The following is a 20,660-nucleotide window of genomic DNA, read 5'->3' as shown; positions in this document are numbered from 1 at the left end:
GTGTGAGTGTATGACTATATGCACACAAAATATTAAGAAGTTAGTTTTTACAGTTAAAGAATCCTTAAACTTGAAATGGCAGTAGATACATGTCATATAATAATCATAATGATAATAGCTATTATGTTTGAGCCTGTGCTATTTGCCTCATGCTATTGTAAGCAATTTGTGAATAGATACTGCTTTTCCTGTTTTAAAGATGAGAGAGCTGAGATTAGAGAGGTTATATCACTTGCTCTAGGTCATTCAGCTATAGTAAGTAGGTGGCCAAGCTGGGATTTGAATCCAAGTTTCCTCTGGTCCTAAACCCAGGCTCTGAACTATATGGCCTTTCCTTTTCAAAACTGTATCCATGAAGCAGGAGCCTTGCTGCTGGGGGAAGATTTGGATTCATCAGGCCAAGTGATCATGGAGCAGCAGACTGTGAGCTCAGTTAGAAGAATTTGCTGATTAGAATTTTTATCCCTACTTACCACTTGATAGTATGCTTTTCAGTTATATATTTTAAAATAGTAGATGTAAAACTTACAGTACTGGTAGAGTTCCATTATTTAAAGTTTATTTATTTATTTATTTTGAGAGAGAGAGAGAGAGAGAGAGCATGCAGAGGGGAAGGGGCAGAGAGAGAGGTAGAGGCAGAATCCCAAGCAGACTTTGCTGCTAGCATAGAGCCTGACATGGGGCTCAAACCCACAAACTGTGAGATCATGACCTGAGTCATGTCCAAGAGTTGGACACTCAACTGACTGAGCTACCAGGGGAGACTGGTAGAGTCCCATATTTACAAAGAATTACAGACAATATCTCGAAAAAATTTGGGAATCCTTTAAGGAAATAATTCCAAACATTGATAGTTATCAGTTCTTCCAGGTGATTTTTGTAGATAAGATCTAAAGTGTTTCTACCTTTGACATGGTTCCAAATGTATAGGTTTCATCAAACTGAAAGAGGTTTGGTCTTTCTGTGACTCACATTAATGCTTTAATAGTGACTTATTAATTCAACAATATTTCCTTGGCTTTGGGGATTTTGTGGAAAACATAACAAGCAGAGTCTCTACTTGATTTTTTTTTTCCAGTTCAATTACCGCTCTTGAGATTGGGAACATGACTTAAAACTAATGGCAAATGAAGAGACAATTATACACTGACTTTAGGAGTACAAAAGCTGGTGAGTCTTATACCTAGAATTCAGTATGAATACTATGATATCAAATTTGAACTGGGATAGATTTTAAAATATGTAAGAATTTTTTAATGAAAAGAACTTGTATTTTAAAAATAGTTGACCTTAAAACTATTTGCGGCTGTCACTATAAAGACAAGTTTATGTACTTGGTTTATATAATGACCAATTTATTTTGACTTATGTAATTAAAGATCTGAGAAATAATTAAAGAATCTGGAAGAAAGGGAGTAAAATGTGAGCCTCTTAAAACAGAAACATTTAAAATGTTCTTAAAGGCAAAATATGAGCTACAGTTTGCATCAGAATGCCAAGTGTCTGCAGCTAATTAATCAACTAATTATTTTCCATATTTGATGTCGCAAGTTGGAAGATAAGGGAGTAAAGGTGAGTTTTCACTTGTAGAAGATAAAGAGGGGCATTTTGCAAATTGTGATACTGAGCTGAGCTTAATCTGTGTGGACAAAGACGTGCACTGTCTTTCTAGATGAGAAGTTATTAAACCTCATGGTCACACTGGGCAGTCTGCAGAGAATTAAAGATCTAATAAGAAAATGTTCAGATCTTTGGCAGAGGAAGAGGTTGTGACCTTTGGAAAGCAAGTCTGCTTAACTTAGACAAAGCAAGATTTAAAGACATTATACAGTTAGGGCTGTTAGAAAAGATGACTCATATTAATTCTTCACTCGCATTCTAGAAACCATGTGATTATGAGTCATAGAAAATGAATTTTTGAATTAATGATGTGAATATAACCAGAATGTGGGTTGGACAAATTTATATATTGTAACAACTACTAGGTTGCTTCCAAGTCATATTTGCGTGTAAAATGAGAAAATGTGCTTTTTTATTTTAAAGCAGGTAGTAAATGACCCAACTCCCGATTGTGCAGTGGACAGCCTGACCCCCCGTTTATGGGTTTTTACTGTGTCTTTTTTATATTCCTTAAGATTGCAAATTGGTTCCTAATTACCAACTTCCCTCTTCTCAACACGACTCCTCAGCTGCAGGTGCTGCTTTGTGACCAGGCCTTGTGCTAAGTGTATTATGTGGATGATTGTTCATCGTTCCTCATAACAATCCTAGGAGAGAAGCATTGTGATCATCTCCATTTACAGTTTTTAAATGTTTATTTCTGAGAGGAGGGAGGGGCAGAGAGAGAGAGAGAGAGAGAGAGAGAGAGAGAGAGAGAGAGAGAAAGAGAGAGAGAGAGAGAGAGAGAGAGAGAGAGAGAGAGAGAAAGAGAGAGAGAGAGAGAGAGAGAGAGAGAGAGAGAGAGAGAGAGAGAGGATCCGAAGCAGGCTCTGCACTGACAGCAGAGAGCCTGATGAGGGGCTCGAATTCATGATCCACAAGATCATGACCTGAGCCAAAGTCAGATGCTTAACTCACTGAGACACCCAGACGCCCATCTCCATTTCCATTTTGAAGAAACTGAAGCTCTGAGGACAGTAGCTGGCCCAAGAGTATCTAGTTACTAACTGGTAAAGTCAGGATTTGAGTTCAGGCCTGTTGGATTTGTCGAGTTCATACCTTCAACCATATTCCAAGGTGGGCATAATTCTCTGAAATTATCCAAGTGCCTCATTGACTTCAGACCACCCCTGTCTCCCCTTGGACTCTTCTACTGGGGGACTTATAGCCACTGACCTGTTACCTGATATTTGTTCTTTACCATGGATAGGCTTCTGGAGACATGCTCATTTCCTTATTTTTGAACCTGTTACTTTAGTTTCTTCCATTCCTTAGGTGGAACTGTGTTATTCTATTGTTGAAATTCACTGCAGACCATGTGGCATGAGTCTCGTATTTTTACTTGCCTTTAATGAAATTAGATAATAATTTTTTATTTCTGCCCAATATATTCCCAAATTTCTGAAATCCAGAGTTCCTCTAAAACCAAGCTGTCCGTGTTTTAAAATATTTACAGAGCTTCAGAACATTTGAAGAAAATATGTAATATTAGGAGGCTCACAAAAATAAAATCAAAGTAATTAAGTTTTATATCATCTACTGCAAATTAGAATGTTTAACTTGATCATATTGGTTTATGTAAAAAGGAAAAAAAAATCCATGCTGAAGATGCATGCATTTCCACAAACCATTTCCCAAGTATGTAACTAGAATGGAAGAAATTCCCATTTTCTGTTAAGATTTCCCTCTATCAAGCCCAGGTGTCCGGTGCAAGTAACTTTTGGAGATAGTTTTAGATTTTTCTGTCTAGTCTCAATTAAGACTAAATCACTCCTCTATTGATTACCGTTGTTCCCGATCGAGTCAAGATAGAAATTTATGTTTTTAACTGAACAGATGAGTTGAATTAATGGTTATTTTATTAAAGGTCTTTCAGAATTTCCTAACTTAAAATAGTTACTTTTCTAGCAATAAATGTCTTGAAATATTGTTAGAATCATTTCAACTGATCACCATGTAACATTGTTAACCAGGGAGAAAGACAGGGCTGTCTTTTTGATTTGTGATGCAATATCACTGAATTGCAGTTAGATTAGTTTTTAGAATCTTTCCTCTGGCAAAGTTTGAGAGCCTAGTGAAATGAGGAAGAGGGTAGTTTTATGTAAGAGAAAACAACAGGTAAGCTAGGACCCATGTTGCAGCTACTTTTTGAGAGGGAGAATTATGATTATCTTGTTGCTTCTAATTCAGTATGTTTTTCTAATTTCTCAGGTTTGAATTAACATATGTGAATTATAAAGTATATTTTTAATATAATAAATTTAATCTAAATGAAGAATCCATTATTAAAAAAAACTGCCTTAGATTCCTTTCAGATAGATCAAAAGATTTCAATGCTTAATTATCTTTTCATTTTGTATATATATGCTTAACTAAAATGTATGAAGAGCTTTGATAATGGAAGATAACATATCTAATCAAATATTACATCAAAATAGAATCATGTGTTTCTCCCAGCTTGCTCTTGCCTTGTATTAAAATTCGTAGTCAGTCATCACAACTAATGTTAATTAAATATCTGTTGGAAGAATGACACAGTTATATAGAGGGTCTCAATTTTTATATTACTATGATAGAAGTGGATGCAATTTCATGGCTGAAATTGTGGTGGGACATCTGGTTCTGTCTCATTTTCCCTTAATCAGGTGTAGGGGTGGGTCTGTCTTCCATGCTGCTGCCATTTTCCTGTCCAGGTGTCTAGGGCCATGTCATGTTCAGGGCCAGTGATTGGAGAGATTGTCCTCCTAGGGGAGTACTAAGCAATGTGTTAGCTCTAGGAACTGGGTGCTATTTGGGCTAACAGAGACCACCCTAAACAAGTTCATGATTATTTGATCTCTGAGAGTTTCTCTTTAACCCAGTCAATGTTCAGTCCCTACTGCTTTGAGAAAAGTGTAAAGCAGGAAACAAAGGTGGTAACTTCTTGGAGGGACTCAGCTTCAAACTAGCAAAGCAAGCTTTTCCTGTCCCTAGACTAGATAAAAGAGGTAATGGGGTAGTATACAGGGGACACCACCTAGAATGGAGAAGAGTGAGGACAAGATAGACAAACACCAAATCAGTGCCCAATTACTCTTTTCACTCAGGTCCAGTGAGCAGCCTGAATATTGCCCTGGCTTATCTAGTAGGAACGACCCTCATTTGTGCCTCAACACATTGATTAGGATTTACCTGGCACCTTGGGTTAAATATAAACATTGGCAAAAATCTATTCATCTATTGCCAACAACAGAGAATTAAGGGATAACTATAACCAATATTCTTGGTAAATTTAGGGATTCTAAGAATCAGAGATAGAAACTGCTAGAATTTACTTGGGGCACTTCGGAACAGTAGTGTAGTGTTTGTGAAGAACTGTGAAAAGTATGAGATCGTACCTACTTGCAAGCTCACAAGTTAGCCTGCCACAGTTTTGATGATGGCAGAAGTCACAACTTCTGACTCAGAGACAAAGGAGTTTATTACTCACAGCACAGCAAGCAGCATGTTTGTGTGAGTTCTGTGTGTCCAACGTTCCACTGGGCCAATGTGTTGGGTTTAGATTTGTGCCTATACATGTGGTAGGTTTCATTACAGGAGAGAAGCACTGAACTTAGGGAATCCAATTTTTAAAAAATGACCAGCAAGCATGCCTTCCCTTTGTTCTGGAGGTAGATTCCATCTCTAATTTCTAGGACTGATCAGTATATAAATACCCATGGAAATATAGCCTGGAGCAAAACCAGTTAGTGCCTCGGTTTATAAAATGTGCATAAATGTGAGAGACCCATGACGAATTGATTCCTAACTATATTGTGATGAAGATGTTGGGTTTGTGTGTGTGTGTGTGTGTGTGTGTGTGTGTGTGTGTGTGTTGTTGTTGTTTTAAGATTTTATTTGTTTTTAAAGTAATCGCTATACCAAACGTGGGTCTTGAACCCAAAGCCCCGAGATAAAGAGTTGCATATGCTCCACTGACTGAGCCCACCAGGCACCCTGAAGGTCACGCTTAATTTGAAGTTTTATAATTTTTACCAGTTCTGTACTACTCCCAGTGGATGAGCCATTGCACGTAGTGTCTGTGAATTTGGTTTCCTTGTCTGCAAAATTTAGTATTCATTCAGCTAATACATATTACATGCTCCTGTGTCCAGGCACTGTGGAATAAAAGCAGTAATTAAACCAGACAAAAATCCCTCTCCTATGGAGTTTACATTTTACTGGTGTGTATCAATAATTTAAAAAATTTAGAAGATGCTAGGGGCGTTCTGGGTGTCTCAGTCAGTTTAGCATCCGACTCTTGGTTTCAGCTCAGGTCATGATCCCAGCCAGAGTCATGGGATGGAACACTGTGTTGGGTTCTGTGCTGAGTGTGGAGCTTGCTTGAGATTCTCTCTCTCTCTCTCTCTCTCTCTCTCTCTCTCTCTCTCTCTCTTTCTCTCTCTCTTCCCTGTGCCCCTGTCCTCTGCTCATGCTCTTACTCTCTCTCTCTCTCTCTCCAATAAAAAAAATCAGAAGATGCTAATGCTCTGGGAAAAAAAAATAAAACAAAGAAGAGAAGGGGGAAAGAGAATCCTGGGTGGAGTGATGGGAGAGAGCTCATTTTTGTTTTAGAAAAATTTGTTAGGCTTTTCTGATAAGGTGACATTGAGCAGAAGTCTAGAAGAAGTGAAGGTATAAGCCATGTGGATATTAAAGGAAAGAGAATTCCAGGTAAAGGAAACAAAATGTGAAACCCTGAGACAGGTCCTGATTAGTGAGTTGTAGAAACAGCAAAGAGGCCTGTGGCTAGAGTGGAGGGAGAGAGAGGAAGAAGCAGGAGATAGTGTTAGAGAGTTATGTGTGTGTGTGTGTGTGTGTGTGTGTGTGTGTGTGTGTGTGTGTAGTTTCAGACAAGTACAAACAATTCCAAGAGGTTTTATTGAAAACTAGGCCCAAGAGGGGTGCCTGGGTGGTTCAGTCAGTTGAGTGTCTGACTTCGGCTCTGGCCATGATCTCACAGCCTGTGGGTTTGAGCCCCATGTTGGGCTTCTGTGCTGACAGCTCAGAGCCTGGAGTCTGCTTTGGACTCTGTGTCTCCCTCTCTCTCTGCCCCTCCCCTGCTCACACTCTGTCTTTCTCTCCTTCAAAAATAAATAAACATTAAAATTTTTTTAAATAAATTAAACCAAAAAGAAAGAAAAATAGGCCCAAGAAGTGGGATAGTAGCTAGTAGGATCGATACTAAATATATACTTTTTGAAGATAGGAGTGTTTACAGCATGTTTGTATGTTGATGAGAATAATCCATTAGAGAAGGAAAAATCACTGATGTCAGAAAAGGCATGGTGGAGAAGGTAAGAGGGAAAGGATCTGGTGTACGCATGGGAAGACTGGTCTTATTTAGATACAAGATTAACTATAATAGGAATAAAGGCAGAGGACATGGGCACAGGTGCAGGATAAGTGGGTGGTGGTGGTTGTAAGAGAGCATGGAAGTTTTCTCTTGATAGTTTTTTCCCCCTGAAATAGTAATCGGAAGTATGGTTGTCAGTTGAGAGTAAGGAGGCAGATGAAGGTTTGAAGGTTTGAAGACCCAACATTTATGAGGAAGACTCTAGAGGAATGGAAGAGAAAATGTACTAGCAAGTTGTTGGATTTCCAGGTATTACAAAGTGCTAGTGGACACATATTTGACTTATGACCCGTCAAGGTGGTTGAATATTTGTTTTTAGTCACAGGTACAGGGTTAGATTTGACTTCACAGGTACAGGGTTAGGATTAGGCAGAGTTGGATTTAACCAGAGTGACAGTTGAACAAAGAGAATCTAATGAAGAAGGCATGTGACTTGAGGCTCTAGACAAGAGTCTAATTATAATGATGGACCATGGATGTAGAAGAGCATGGATGATGAAGACAGCAGGGATCAGTGAAAAGTATTATTAAGAGATTGAGAATCTGTTGTCTTTGAAGTGTTTTGGAGGGCAGAAGAACTAGAGGGATTGAGCTGGGGAGGTAAGAGGTAGTGGTAGGAAAATTCAAATTTGAAATTGAGATCATGGAGAGGTTCATATTTGTCATGGCAAATCTGCCAGTGATATGACCATGCAGGTAGGTAACTGAGATCGCATGAAGGGCACAGTCAACTATGGAGAGAAGGGAGATCGAGGGACTGAGGGTCTGGAATATTGGAATAATCACCTACATGGATCTCGAAATTGCTAGAAGTTACAACAGGAGAAACTGCTGTACAGGGAATTAAAATCCTCACACAGTGAGGAGGACTCACCCAGGGGTCTGCAGCTGGTTGCAACAAGGAGGCATTGTGGTAGTATGGAGGTTGCAGCACAAAGCCATAATGTTATGGGGAGAATTAAAGACATGGACGCTTATGAAATGGGTTGCACGACACCAGGTGCATGGTAAAGGTCAGTAAGTCATCTTTGAACTTGTAGTTTTAGTTCTGTCATGGTAAGAGCTCATAAGTCATCACTCTCATCCTTACAAGAAAAAAAAGCTGAACAAACTAAAAATCATTGACTTTTCATGACCCATCAGAGAACTGAGCTTGTGGAGTAAACTGCCACCCTGAGATGTGGAGAGAGGTGAATTCAGACATTCACAGGTGGATTGAGATAGGTGGATTCAGACAGTCACAGCCGAGATTTGCTTAACGGGAGTAGAAGCCACTAGAGCCATAAACTGGTAGGGACATTTGAATGATAATTTTGATGAATTGCTAGAGGTTGAGTGTGGACCAGCATGATAGCGAGAAACTCCAGGAGGCTGTGGTCTTCAAATCCTACATGACACTTCTGGAGAAGTAATATGCCTCAATGACTAGAACAGGCTTACAATTTGGATATTTGCAACACACTCTGCTGCTCAAAAACATCTCAGTATTCATATAAAACTATAATTCTTTTATAAAAATAAGAATAATCTGTTTGAAAATGTATATTTTTGGGTTTTTTTTGAAAGAGAGAGAGAGAGAGAGAGAGAGAGAGAGAGAGAGAGAGAGAGAGAAACTTGAGCAGGGGAGGGGTAGAAAGAGAAAGAACCTCAAACAGGCTCTATGCCCAGAGCAGGGCTAGATCTCAGGGCCCTAAGATCATGACCTGAGCTAAAATCAAGAGCTGGATGCTCAACTGCTCAACTGGCTGAGCCACCCAGGTGCCCCCCAAACGTGTATTTTTAATTGTAGTTTTTCTTAGCAAGCATGTAACAAACTTATGACTCCTTTGTAGTTCAAGAACATGTTTGTGTTATTGCAATATAGTATCACTTAATTAAGTACCATGTACAAAAAGAAAATCAGTTAGCAATGACATTACAATTACTATAAGGTGTGCTTTTAAGCTCCCTTTTCAGGGGAAGGAAAAAGGACCCAATTAGCCTAACTCAGGTAATTGAAAAAATCTATGTGTAAAAATAGAGGGAAGAGAAGGGAAAGAGGAAGAGAGAGAGGAGGGAGGGAGAGAGGAAGGGAGAAAGAAGAGGAGAGAAATCTCAAAGGAAGTGAGGAACAGCTTCTAGAAAACAGGAAATGTAATTTGGAAATGAGAAAGATTCAAGATTCAACCTGGATCCAAAGATAAGGGTTTCTAGTGGCTACTCAGCAGCAGGCATCCAAGATCATCAGTCTTTACTTTCTTCTCATGTATATATTCCTGCAATCAACTGACTGATTCTCTCCATAGGTCTAAATTTAAATTTCAGAGTGAGAGAAACTTGTTGATGCAACCAGTCATCCCTGGCCACATTTGTGAAGAACTTTTGTGTGAAGCTACCTCATAGCTGGTTGGTCAAGCTATGGGTTATCTGTTTTTGTGGGATCCAATCAAGGGGAGGAAGTTAGGCCTGCAGGCCCGGGAGGGCTGTCACAGGCGGAGGACACAGGCACCCTGCTCAGGGAATAGGTCAGGGTGCCTTCATGAGGCAATATCCTTTAAAAGGAGCTGAATGTAGCCGTACTGTACTGTATGGTCAGACACCTAGATAAAAAGGAAAGAATCCATTATTGGGATTGATATTCATGCATTTGCCTTGTTTATAATCAGTCGAAGTGTCTAAATTTATCATGCTGGTATTAAATAATTCCCAGTTGCATTGATTTTTAAAAAATTTTTATTCTTTTAGTTTGGCTTCTGTCTTTGCAGTGACATCCCATAATAATGGCAGTGCTCAGGCATTCAATTACATCATGTTTACAGGTGATCCACCATAGGATAAAATGCCAACGTACAAAACAATCTATGTTACTGTATTGCCCTCTAGTGGTATGCTCTTGGGTTAACGGTCACTGTTCTGCCATATGTAGAAAGCAACCTTGTGCACTAATTAAAAGTTATAAAGGAAACTCTTTGCTTCTGTTCTACTTAGAGAATGCATTGTGTAAGAGCCATAATATCACAGTCTCTGCCTATTTCTTACCATGGAAAATCACAAACTAGGCTTATCGAACTCTAATAGACAATTCGAGTTGGAGACTATGGAAACCTTAGTTTTGAAACTTAGAAACTTTTTGACATTGTTAGAATTATATAACATTAGGAATGGAACAAAATTTAAGACCATTAAATCCAACCCAGCCATTTTACATTTGAGAAAACCAGCTTCAAGATGTAAATATATTACCCAAGGTGCTGCAGATGATTTACAGTAGAACTGAGCCTAGAATCCAAGTTTCCTGCCTCCCAGGCAGGGAATCTTCTTTCACACTTTCACAACTCACATGTTGCAGTTACATTTATTCAATGGGGGGAGGGCTCAAGGTCCTTGATGTTATTTAAAAAAATGTGTCATATCTTGAAAAGGAAAATTAATGCATGGGTTATTTTAAGGAAGGAAGGATATATGCTCTTTCTCTTTTATGAAAATAATACAGTTTTAAAAACCTTATTCTCTTTATTAATTCCATAGCATTATTTCTGGGCAAAGCAGGAGAGAAGGGAAAATAGGCTGGGCAAGGCAGAGGCAAGGGGGGGAGGGTATACAGGAATACCTCTATCCATGTTTCTGTCCTCAGGTGCTTATTCTTATTCAAAGAATATGTTGTGAGGGAGGGTGACTTGACTGGAATATCCATTCCCTTCTTATCAGTGATCCGAATGGCTATGCTATGGACTGAATTGTGTTCCCCACCAAATTCACATGCTGAAGCCCTAACCCCCAGTGTGACTATATTTGGAGACAGAGCCTATAAGGAGGTAATTAGGGTTAAGTGAGGTCATAGGGTGGGTCCATAATCTGATAGAACTATCTTCTTATATGAACAGGAGGAGAGAGAGGGAGAGAGAGAGAGAAAGAGAGATAGAGAGGGAGATCTGTCTCTCCACTATGCAAGGACATATCCAAAAGACGCTATCTATAATCCTGGATGTGTTCTCACTAGAACCTGACCATACTGACACCTTGCTATCATTATTTCATTTTAACTTTGAAAATTTTGGAAACTAAGGATCAGAGAGTAACTCACCACCCTTGTAAGTGGTGGAACAAGAAATCAAATCAAGCTTTGTGTGATTCTGAAACCCAAAATCATTCCAGCCCATTGTACTTTGGCCACGTTAGTTTCCTACCAGCTGTGTTAAAGACATGTGTCATTTGGCCAGTCTTCCTGGTGTAGGAGGCTGTGAACCCAGCGTCTTTACTGACTTCTCTGATGCTTTTGCCACTCTGGACTATACCTTCCTTATAAACCTCTCTTCCCTTGTTTTCTTTGATACCAATTTGTATTGGCTATCTTTCTTCCTAACTAACCCTTCCTTGTCCCTCAAGGGCATGCTTTTGTCCCTTTATGTACCTTAGTGACATTGATGTGTCCCAAATGGTGTTTGTCATTGTTATTTTTGGCAACCTCATGTCTTATGCATTATTGTATTTTTTACTACCAGTCATATTCTTTGACCTTCCCAGTAGTTTTCTCTTTCTTTCTTTTTGTCTTGAAGTTTCTCTTGAACTTCAGATCCATGTAGCAAGCATCTGCTGTGTATTTCTATCTGAATCTCTGACAGATACTTCAAAGCAAATTATAAATCTGAACTTAGAAGTTTTCATTCAATGAATGTTATTACTCAAACTCATCACTCCCTAACAAATACCAACATCCTCTTAATCACCCAAGCAAGAAAACTGAGGGCCGATCTCAATTCTTTCTCCTACTCCTTCTCCAATCAGTCATCAAAATCTATGTTTTATCATCAAAATAATCACAGACTCCATCCCTTCTCTCTTTCCCAACTGTCATTACTCTAGTTGATGAGGTTTCATTGCTTGTTCGCATTAACCTTGTAACTCATCTTTCTGTTTCCATTATTTATCCACTTAAATCTTTCATACTACAGCTAGACTGAATAATCTAAAATGCAAATATGAGTGGTTGCAAAAGAGAAGTTCAGTCTTTAAAACAAGGTCCTTGTAATCTAGTTTCTGCTTTTCCTTCCAGCCTCATCTGCTGGAATACAGCATATTCCAGGTTTGCTTAATTTTTTATAGTTTCCTGTTCACAAAATTTTGTTGTCAGTTCATTATGTTCTTTATTCTGTCCATAACTCTTTAGTGCTCACCCTCACTCAGCAAGAATGATGCATATCATGACTCATTTTTTTTTCAGGACATAGTTAAGGTGTCACCCCCACCAAGAAGACTTCCTGATATCACATTAGGCTACATGTCTTTCCTCTATGCTCACACAGAGTCCTGAACATTCCTCTGCCGTTGATGATGCCACTGTAGTTACATGTCTGTCTTATTTGCTCCTCAATGGAAGTGGAGTCAGGAATCAGCTGAGCATTTAATGAGTCCTCACAAGTGTTTGTTAAGCTGAAGTTTTCTAAGGGCAAGTTTTTTTTTTTTTTTTTTTCAGTCAGAGCCTTCAGTTTCAATATCTTGTGGTTCACTAATTATTTTTACAGATCTATATCTATATCATCTATATCTATACATACAGATATGCGTTTGTGATTTTAAATCAAAATGATTAGTTATATAATATGATGACTTATATACATATATGCACATGTATATGTCTGTATATATATATAACGTATACATTTGCACAGCTATAACCATGTTAGTTAGCTGCTGTCTTTCAAAATAGAGTAAAACTCTTATAAATTTGTAGAGTCATACTGTGGATCCACTTGAAGGAAACTTACCTTATAGAGATCTAACCCTCTCATGAAAATAAGGAATGTGATTTTTCTTTACCCCAACTACGAAGGGTTCTAGCAGCCTTCCCAATGTTCTTTCTTCTTTTCATTGTTTATCGGAGAAAGGACTAGAAAAGGCATTAAAATGCGTGGGGTGGCAATGCAGGGGCCCAAGTGACTCACTGCCAAGGGGCTATGATCTGGACCGCTCCCATCATTATCCCAGGAACACATGTTTTCTAACAAATGCTCTAATCTAACAACTCACATCCTGGAACTGGTCTCTGCTCACAAATCCAAGAATTGTATTCTCTGGTTTATTCTTTTTACTCACGATCTTTGTACATTTGTCTTGGCCAGGAAAAGAGGCATTGTATTCTTTAGAGCTAGAGTTTGATGGGCTAGCACAAAGAGTTTTGAAAGTTTTCTCCTTATCCAAATGGTGTCTTTTAAAATACATTGGTAGGAAATAGAGTCAATACGATTGTATTAACTTTGTTTTTTTAAAAATGTTTATTTATTTTTGAGAGAGAGCGAGTGGGGCAGGGGCAGAGAGAGAGAGGGAGATAGAGGATCTGAACTGGGCTCTGTGCTGATAGCAGAGAGCACAAGATGGGGCAAAAACTCACAAACTGTGAAATCATGACCCGAGCTGAAGTTGGAACTTTAACCAGCTAAGCCACCCCGGTGTCCCTATGTTGTGTTAACTTTGTAAGGTAACAGATAGTAACAAGACTTACTGTGGTAACAATTTCACCATGTATACAAATGTTGAATCACTATGTTGTACACCTGAACCTAATATAGTATTCTATGTCATTTATACCTCAATACATTTTAAAAAATGCATTGGCATTTCATTGCTAAACCCATACTCTATCTTTTAAAAGATAGCTGAGCAGGGGCACAAGCCATGCAGCCAGTCCCTGGAAAAATGTCCTTTTGCCCGTCATCTCCAGCATGCTTGTTCTCAGCATGGTCTAACAATGTGAGACTTTGACATTTACACTGGCAGCTGGACGTCAGCTCTCACTTGGCTAAGCCATCTCTCCCAAGTACCAAGTCCTATAAAGGTACACACAACTAAATTCGAACTTTATTCTTTTCATCTCCTCTTGCCTGGAGCAATTGTGTGATTGATTAATCTAACGTTAATTAAAAGACATTATCCTTAAAAAAACCCATAAGTGATAGTTGTTTATTATTCCTGTTATCTTGTTCAGTTGCAACATCTGAGCCAGGTATTATAACTCACGTTTTAATGTTTATTTATTTTTGGAAGAGAGAGACACGCACACAGAGTGTGAGTGGGCAAGGGGCAGAGAGAGAGAGGGAGACACAGAATCTGAAGCAGGCTCCAGGCTCCGAGCTATCAGCACAGAGCCTGAAGCAGGGCCCTAACTCACAAACCTTGAGATCATGACCTGAGCCGAAGTTGGATGTTTGACTGAGCCACCCAGGTGCCCCTAAAACCCATGTTTTAAATGTCTATTCCTAAAGTATGCTCATGGACCAAATAGTCAAATAGATTTCTGGTGAAAGGAAAAAAGATTAACATATATACTAATAGAAATATGTTTATATACTGTGTTTTAAATATTCTATAACATTATAAATATTAGTAAATATGTAATTATATGTAACATATATATTCAAATATATATTTATATTAAATCTATAAATGTATTAATGAATACATATTTCTTCATTTGTTCTGGACATACTCCTTGGCATTAGACGGTAAGGTTTTTGCTATGAGACTTTTTTTTTCCCACCAGTACCATATTTTATTTATTTATTTATTATTTATTTATTTATTTATTTTCAATATATAAAATTTATTGTCAAATTGGTTTCCATACAACACCCAGTGCTCATCCCAAAAAGTGCCCTCCTCAATACCCATCACCCACCCTCCCCTCCCTCCCACCCCCCATCAACCCTCCGTTTGTTCTCAGTTTTTAAGAGTCTCTTATGCTTTGGCTCTCTCCCACTCTAACCTCTTTTTTTTTTTTTCCTTCCCCTCCCCCATGGGTTTCTGTTAAGTTTCTCAGGATCTGCATAAGAGTGAAAACATATGATATCTGTCTTTCTCTGTTTGACTTATTTCACTAAGCATCACACTCTCCAGTTCCATCCACATTGCTACAAAGGGCCATATGTCATTCTTTCTCATTGCCACATAGTACTCCATTGTGTATATAAACCACAATTTCTTTATCCATTCATCAGTTGATGGACATTTAGGCTCTTTCCATAATTTGGCTATTGTTGAGAGTGCTGCTATAAACATTGGGGTACAAGTGCCCCTATTTTTGCTATAAGACTTAACTAGCTAGACACGTTATTTTGGTAGCAATTATGTATTTGTAAATGGCCTCCAAGTAACTTTTATGAGAATAAAAAGAAAGCCCTTTCCAATACTAGTACTTATATTGAAATAAAATTATTGCTCAGTGATAGTCCTGTTAAAGAGTTACCTGGAGAACACTAAAAATACTGATACTCAAACTCGCCTAGAGATTCTGGTTCAGTTTATTTGGAAGGGCTTGAGCATTAGTATTTTTAAAAACTCCCCAGTGCATTCCATTGTGCAGCCAGGATTGATAATGAAAGACTGAGCACAATTAATAACCAATCGAAGGTCAGATGGAAGCCTCTGCATTTGCCATGGTCCTGTGCCCACCACCCTGGCTAAGATAATATATCAGAAGCATAGCATATCCCAGGGGAATAACAGAAATTGTTGCCATTTTTAAGAATCCTAAGTCGGGCTGCCCAATAGAATTCTCTATAATGAGGGAAATGTTCTATATCTATCTTGTCAAACAGAGTACCCATCAGCCATGTGTAGCTATTGAGCACTTGACATGTCGCTAAGGCAACTGAGAAACTGAATATACATTTTTTAAAATTCTTTTTTCCCCCAATTTTTATTTAAATTCTAGTTAGTTAACATACAGTGAGATATTGGTTCCAGTAGAATTCAGTGATTCATCACTTAGATACAACACCCAGTGCTCATCCCAACAAATGCCCTCTTTAATACTCATCACCCATTTATTTAAAAAATTCTTTTCTTTTAACCTTTATTTATTTTTGAGACAGAGACAGACAGACAGAACATGAGCAGGGGAGGAACAGAGAAGGAGACACAGAATCCGAAGCAGGCTCCAGTCTCTGAGCTGTCAGCACAGAGCCCAACGCCGGGCTCGAACACAGAAACTGTGAGATCATGCCCTGAGCCCAAGTCAGACACTTAACTGACTGAGCCACCCAGGCGCCCCAAAACTCATCACCCATTTAGCCCATCCCCCACCTACCTCCCTCCATCAACCCTCAGTTTGTTCTCCATCGTTAAAAGTCTCTTATTTTTTGTTCTCCCCTCTTTTCCTTCCCACAAATTCATCTGTTTCTTAAATTCCGTATGAATGAAATCATATGGTTTTTGCCTTTCTCTGACTAACTTATTTCATTTAGCATAATACACTCTAGCTCCATCCATGTCATTACAAATGGCAAGATTTCATTCTTTTTGACATCTGAGTAATACTCTGTTCTGTATACATACCACATCTTTTTATTAATCAATTAATTAATTAGTTAAATTTTAATTTTTTTATACTCAAGTTAGGTAACATAAAGTGTAGTCTTGGCTTTGGGAGTAGAATCCAGTGATTCATCACTTACATATATAACATCCAAGGCTCATCCCAACAAGTGCCCTCCTTAATGCCCATCACTCATTTCCACCCCATCAACCCTCAATTTGTTCTCTGTACTTATGAGTCTCTTATGGTTTGCCTCTCTCTCTGCTTTTATTTTATTTTTCCTTCCCTTCCCTTATGACCATATCTGTTAAGTTTCTCAAATTCTACATATGAGTGAAATCATATGATATTTGTCTTTCTCTGACTGGCTTATTTAGCTTAGCATGATACCCTCCAGTTGTTACAAATGGCAAGATTTCATTCTTTTTCATCATTGAGTAATATATATATATATATATATATATATATATATATATATATCTCACATGATATATATATGTCCACTGATGAATGGATTATGAAGATGTGGTGTGTGTGTGTATATATTTACATATATATAAATATATTAATATATTAACATTTATATTATATATATATAATACACCACATCTTCATAATCCGTTCATCAGTCAATGGACATTTGGGCTCTTTCCACAGTTTGGCTATTGTTGATAATGCTGCTATAAACATTGGGGTGCATGTACCCCTTTGAATATATATTTTTGTATCCTTTTGGTAAATACCTAGTAGAGCAATTGCTGAATCATCGGGTAGTTCTATTTTTAACTTTTTGAAGAACTTTCATACTATTCTCCAGAGTGGCTGCAACTATTTGCATTCCCACCATGAGTGCAAGAGGGTTCTCCTTTCTCTGCATCCTTACCAAATCCTGTTGTTTCTTATGTTACTTTTAGCCGTTCTGATAGGTGTGAGGTGGTATCTCATCATGATATTGATTTGTATTTCCTTGATGATGAGTGATGTTGAGCATTTTTTCATGTCTAATGGCCATTGGGATGTCTTCTTTGGAAAAATATCTTCATGTCTTCTGCCTATTTCTTAACTGGATTATCTCTTTGTGGGTGTTGAGTTTGATAAGTATTTTATAGACTTTGGATACTAACGCTGTATATAATATGTCATTTGCAAATATCTTCTCCTATTCTGTAGGCTGCCTTTTAGTTTTGTTGATTGTTTCCTTCACTGTGCAGAAGACTTTTATCTTTAAGTCCCAATAGTTCATTTTTGCTCGTTTCCCTTGCCTCTGGCAACATGTCTAGTAAGAAGTTGCTCCAGCTGAGGTCAAAGATGTTGCTGCCTGTGTTCTCCTCAAGGATTTTGATAATTTCCTGTCTCACATTTCAGTCTTTCATCCATTTTGAATTTATTTTTGTGTATTGTGTAAGAAAGTGGTCCAGTTTCATTCTTCTGCATGTTGCTGTCCAGTTTTCCTAGCACCATTTGTTGAAGAGACTGTCTTTTTTCCATTGGATATTCTTTCCTGCTTTGTTGAAGATTAGTTGACCACATAGTTGTGGATCCATTTCTGGAGTTTCTATTTCTTCTATTGATCTATGAGTCTGTTTTTGTGCCAGTACCATATGGTCTTGATGAATATAGCTTTGTCATAGAGCTTGAAGTCCAGAATCATGATGCCTCCAGCTTTGATTTTGTTCTTCAGGATTGCTTTGGCTATTCAGGGTCTATTGTGGTTCCATAGAAATTTTAGGATTATTTGTTCTAACCCTGTGAAAAATGCTGGTAGTATCTTGATAGAGATTGCGTTAAATACAGATTGCTTTGAGAAGTATAGACATTTTAACAATGTTTGTTTTTCCAACCCATGAGCATGGAATGTTTTTTCATTTCTTTGTGTCATCTTCAATTCCTGTCATAAGTGTTCTACAGTTTTCAGAGTACAGATCTTTTACCTCTTGGTTAGGTTTATTCTTACGTATCTTGTGTTTTTTGGTGTAATTATAAATGGGATCGATTCCTTGATTTCTTAGTCTGCTGCTTCATTATTGGTGTATACAAATGCAACAGATTTCTGTACGTTGATTTTATATCTTGTGACTTTGCTGAATTCATGTAATAGTTCTAGCACTTTTTTAGTATAGTCTTTTGGGATTCCTATATAGAATATCATGCCATCTGCAGATAGTGAATTTTTAACTTCTTCCTTGCCAATTTGGATGCCTTTTATTTCTTATTGTTGTTTGATTGTTGAGACTAAGACTTCCAGTACTATGTTAAATAGTAATGGTGACAGTGGACATCCCTGTCTTGTTCCTGACTGTAGAGGAAAAGCTCTCAGTTTTTCCCCATTGAGGATAATATTAACTGTGGGTCTTTCATATATGGCCATTATGATATTGAAGTATATTCGCTCTATCTCTACTTTGTTGAGGATTTTTATCAAGAATGAATGCTGTATTTTGTCAAATGCTTTTTATACATCTATTGACAGCATCGTATGGTTCTTATCCTTTCTTTATTAATGTGGTGTATCATGTTGATTGATTTGTGAATACTGAAACACCCCTGTAGCCCAGGAATGAATCCCACTTGATCGTGATGAATAATTCTTTTAATGTATTGTTGGATTCGATTTGCTAGTGTCTTGTTGAGAATATTTGCATCCATGTTCATCAGGGACATTGGCCAGTGCTTCTCCTTTTTAGTGGGTTCTTTGTCTCGTTTTGGAATCAAGGTAATGCTGACTTCATAGAATGAGTTTGGAAGTTTTCCTTCCATATCTTTTTTTAAAAAACACTTGAGAAGAGTAGGTATTAACTCTTCCTTACATGTCTGGTAGAATTACCCTGGAAAGGAATCTGGACCTGGACTTTTGTTTGTTGGGAGATTTTTGATTACTGATTCAATTTCTTTGCTGATTATGGGTCTGTTCAAATTTTCTATTTCTTCCTGTTTCAGTTTTGGTAGTTTGTGTGTTCTAGGAATTTGTCCATTTCTTCCAGATTGCCCAGTTTGTTGGCATATAACTTTTCATGATATTCTTTTATAATTGTTTGTATTTCTGTGGTGTTGGTTGTGATTGCTTATCTTTCATTTATGACTTAATTTATTTGGATCCTTTCTTTTTTCTTTTTGATAAGTCTGGCTAGGGGTTTATCGATTTTGTTAATTCTTTCAACGAACCAGTTCTTAGTTTTGTTGATCTGCTCTACTGGTTTGTTGTTGTTATTGTTTCTATACCATTTATTTCTGCTCTCACCTTTATTATTTCCCTTCTTCTGTTGACTTTAGGCTTCATTTGCTATTCCTCTTCTAGCTCCTTTAGATGTAAGGTTAGGTTGTGTATTTGAGACTTTTCTTACTTTTTGAGTTAGGCCTGTATTGCAATATACTTCCCTCTTAGGACTGTCATTGCTACATCCCAAAGGATTTGGACTATCATGTTTTCATTTTCATTTGATTCTATATACTTTTTAATTTCTTCCTTAATTTCCTAGTTAATTAATTCGTTCTTTAGTAGGATGTTTTTTAACCTCCATGTATTTGTGGTCTTTCCAAATTTTTTCTTGTGACTGACTTCATGTTTCATAGCATTGTAGTCTGAAAATATGCATGTTATTATCTCAATCCTTTTGTACTTATTGAGGGCTGATTTGTGACTCTCAAATGTGTTCTATGTGCATTCGAGAAGAATTTGTATTTTGCTTCTTTAGGATGAAATGTTCTGACTATATCTGTTAAGTCTATCTGGTCCAGTGTGTCATTCAAAGCCATTGTTTCCTTATTGATTTTATGCTTAGATCATATGTCCCTTACTGTTATTGTATTAGTATCAATGAGTTTCTTTATGCTTGTTATTAATTGATTTATATATTTGGGTGTCCAAGTTGGGGACATATATATTTATAATGTAATATCTTGATGGATAGACCCCTTAATTATGATGTAATGCCCTTCTTCATCTCTTGTTACAGTCTTTTGTTTAAAATCTAGTTTGTCTGATATAAGTATGGTTACTCCAGCTTTCTTTTGATGTCCATTAGCATGATAGATGGCTCTTCATCCCTTCAATTTCAATTTGGTGGCATCTTTGGGTCTAAAATGAGTCTCTTGCAGGCAGCAGATAGATGGGTCTTTTTATTTTTTATTTTATCCGTTCTGATAACCTTTATCTTATGATTGGAGAATTTTTTCCATTTATATTCAGAGTGATTATTGAAAGATATGAATTTAGTGCCTTTGTGTGGCCTGTAAGTTGTTTCTGATGATGTTCTCTGTTCCTTTGTAATCTATTGCTTTTAGTCTTTTTTCCCCTCACTTAAAGAGTCCCCTTTAATATTTCTTGCAAGGCTGATTTAG

At 37.6% G+C, this 20,660-nt stretch overlaps 1 protein-coding gene across 1 annotated transcript in view; it reads left to right on the top strand.

The window, feature by feature from the left end:
- The first annotated feature begins 1,079 nt into the window (after positions 1-1,079).
- The window catches only part of COL21A1 (collagen type XXI alpha 1 chain), a 248,843-nt gene continuing 229,262 nt past the window's right edge, over positions 1,080-20,660 (top strand). Inside the window, exon 1 of the mRNA XM_045057676.1 lies at positions 1,080-1,170. The gene's annotated coding sequence lies outside the window, so the exon portion shown is untranslated. The remainder of the gene's footprint in view (positions 1,171-20,660) is intronic.

The sequence above is a fragment of the Felis catus genome, chromosome B2 (assembly GCF_018350175.1).
Source record: "Felis catus isolate Fca126 chromosome B2, F.catus_Fca126_mat1.0, whole genome shotgun sequence".
NCBI lineage: Eukaryota > Metazoa > Chordata > Mammalia > Carnivora > Felidae > Felis > Felis catus.
The sequence above is the reverse complement of the archived record's forward strand: the minus strand, read 5'-3'. Positions and strand labels throughout refer to the sequence as shown.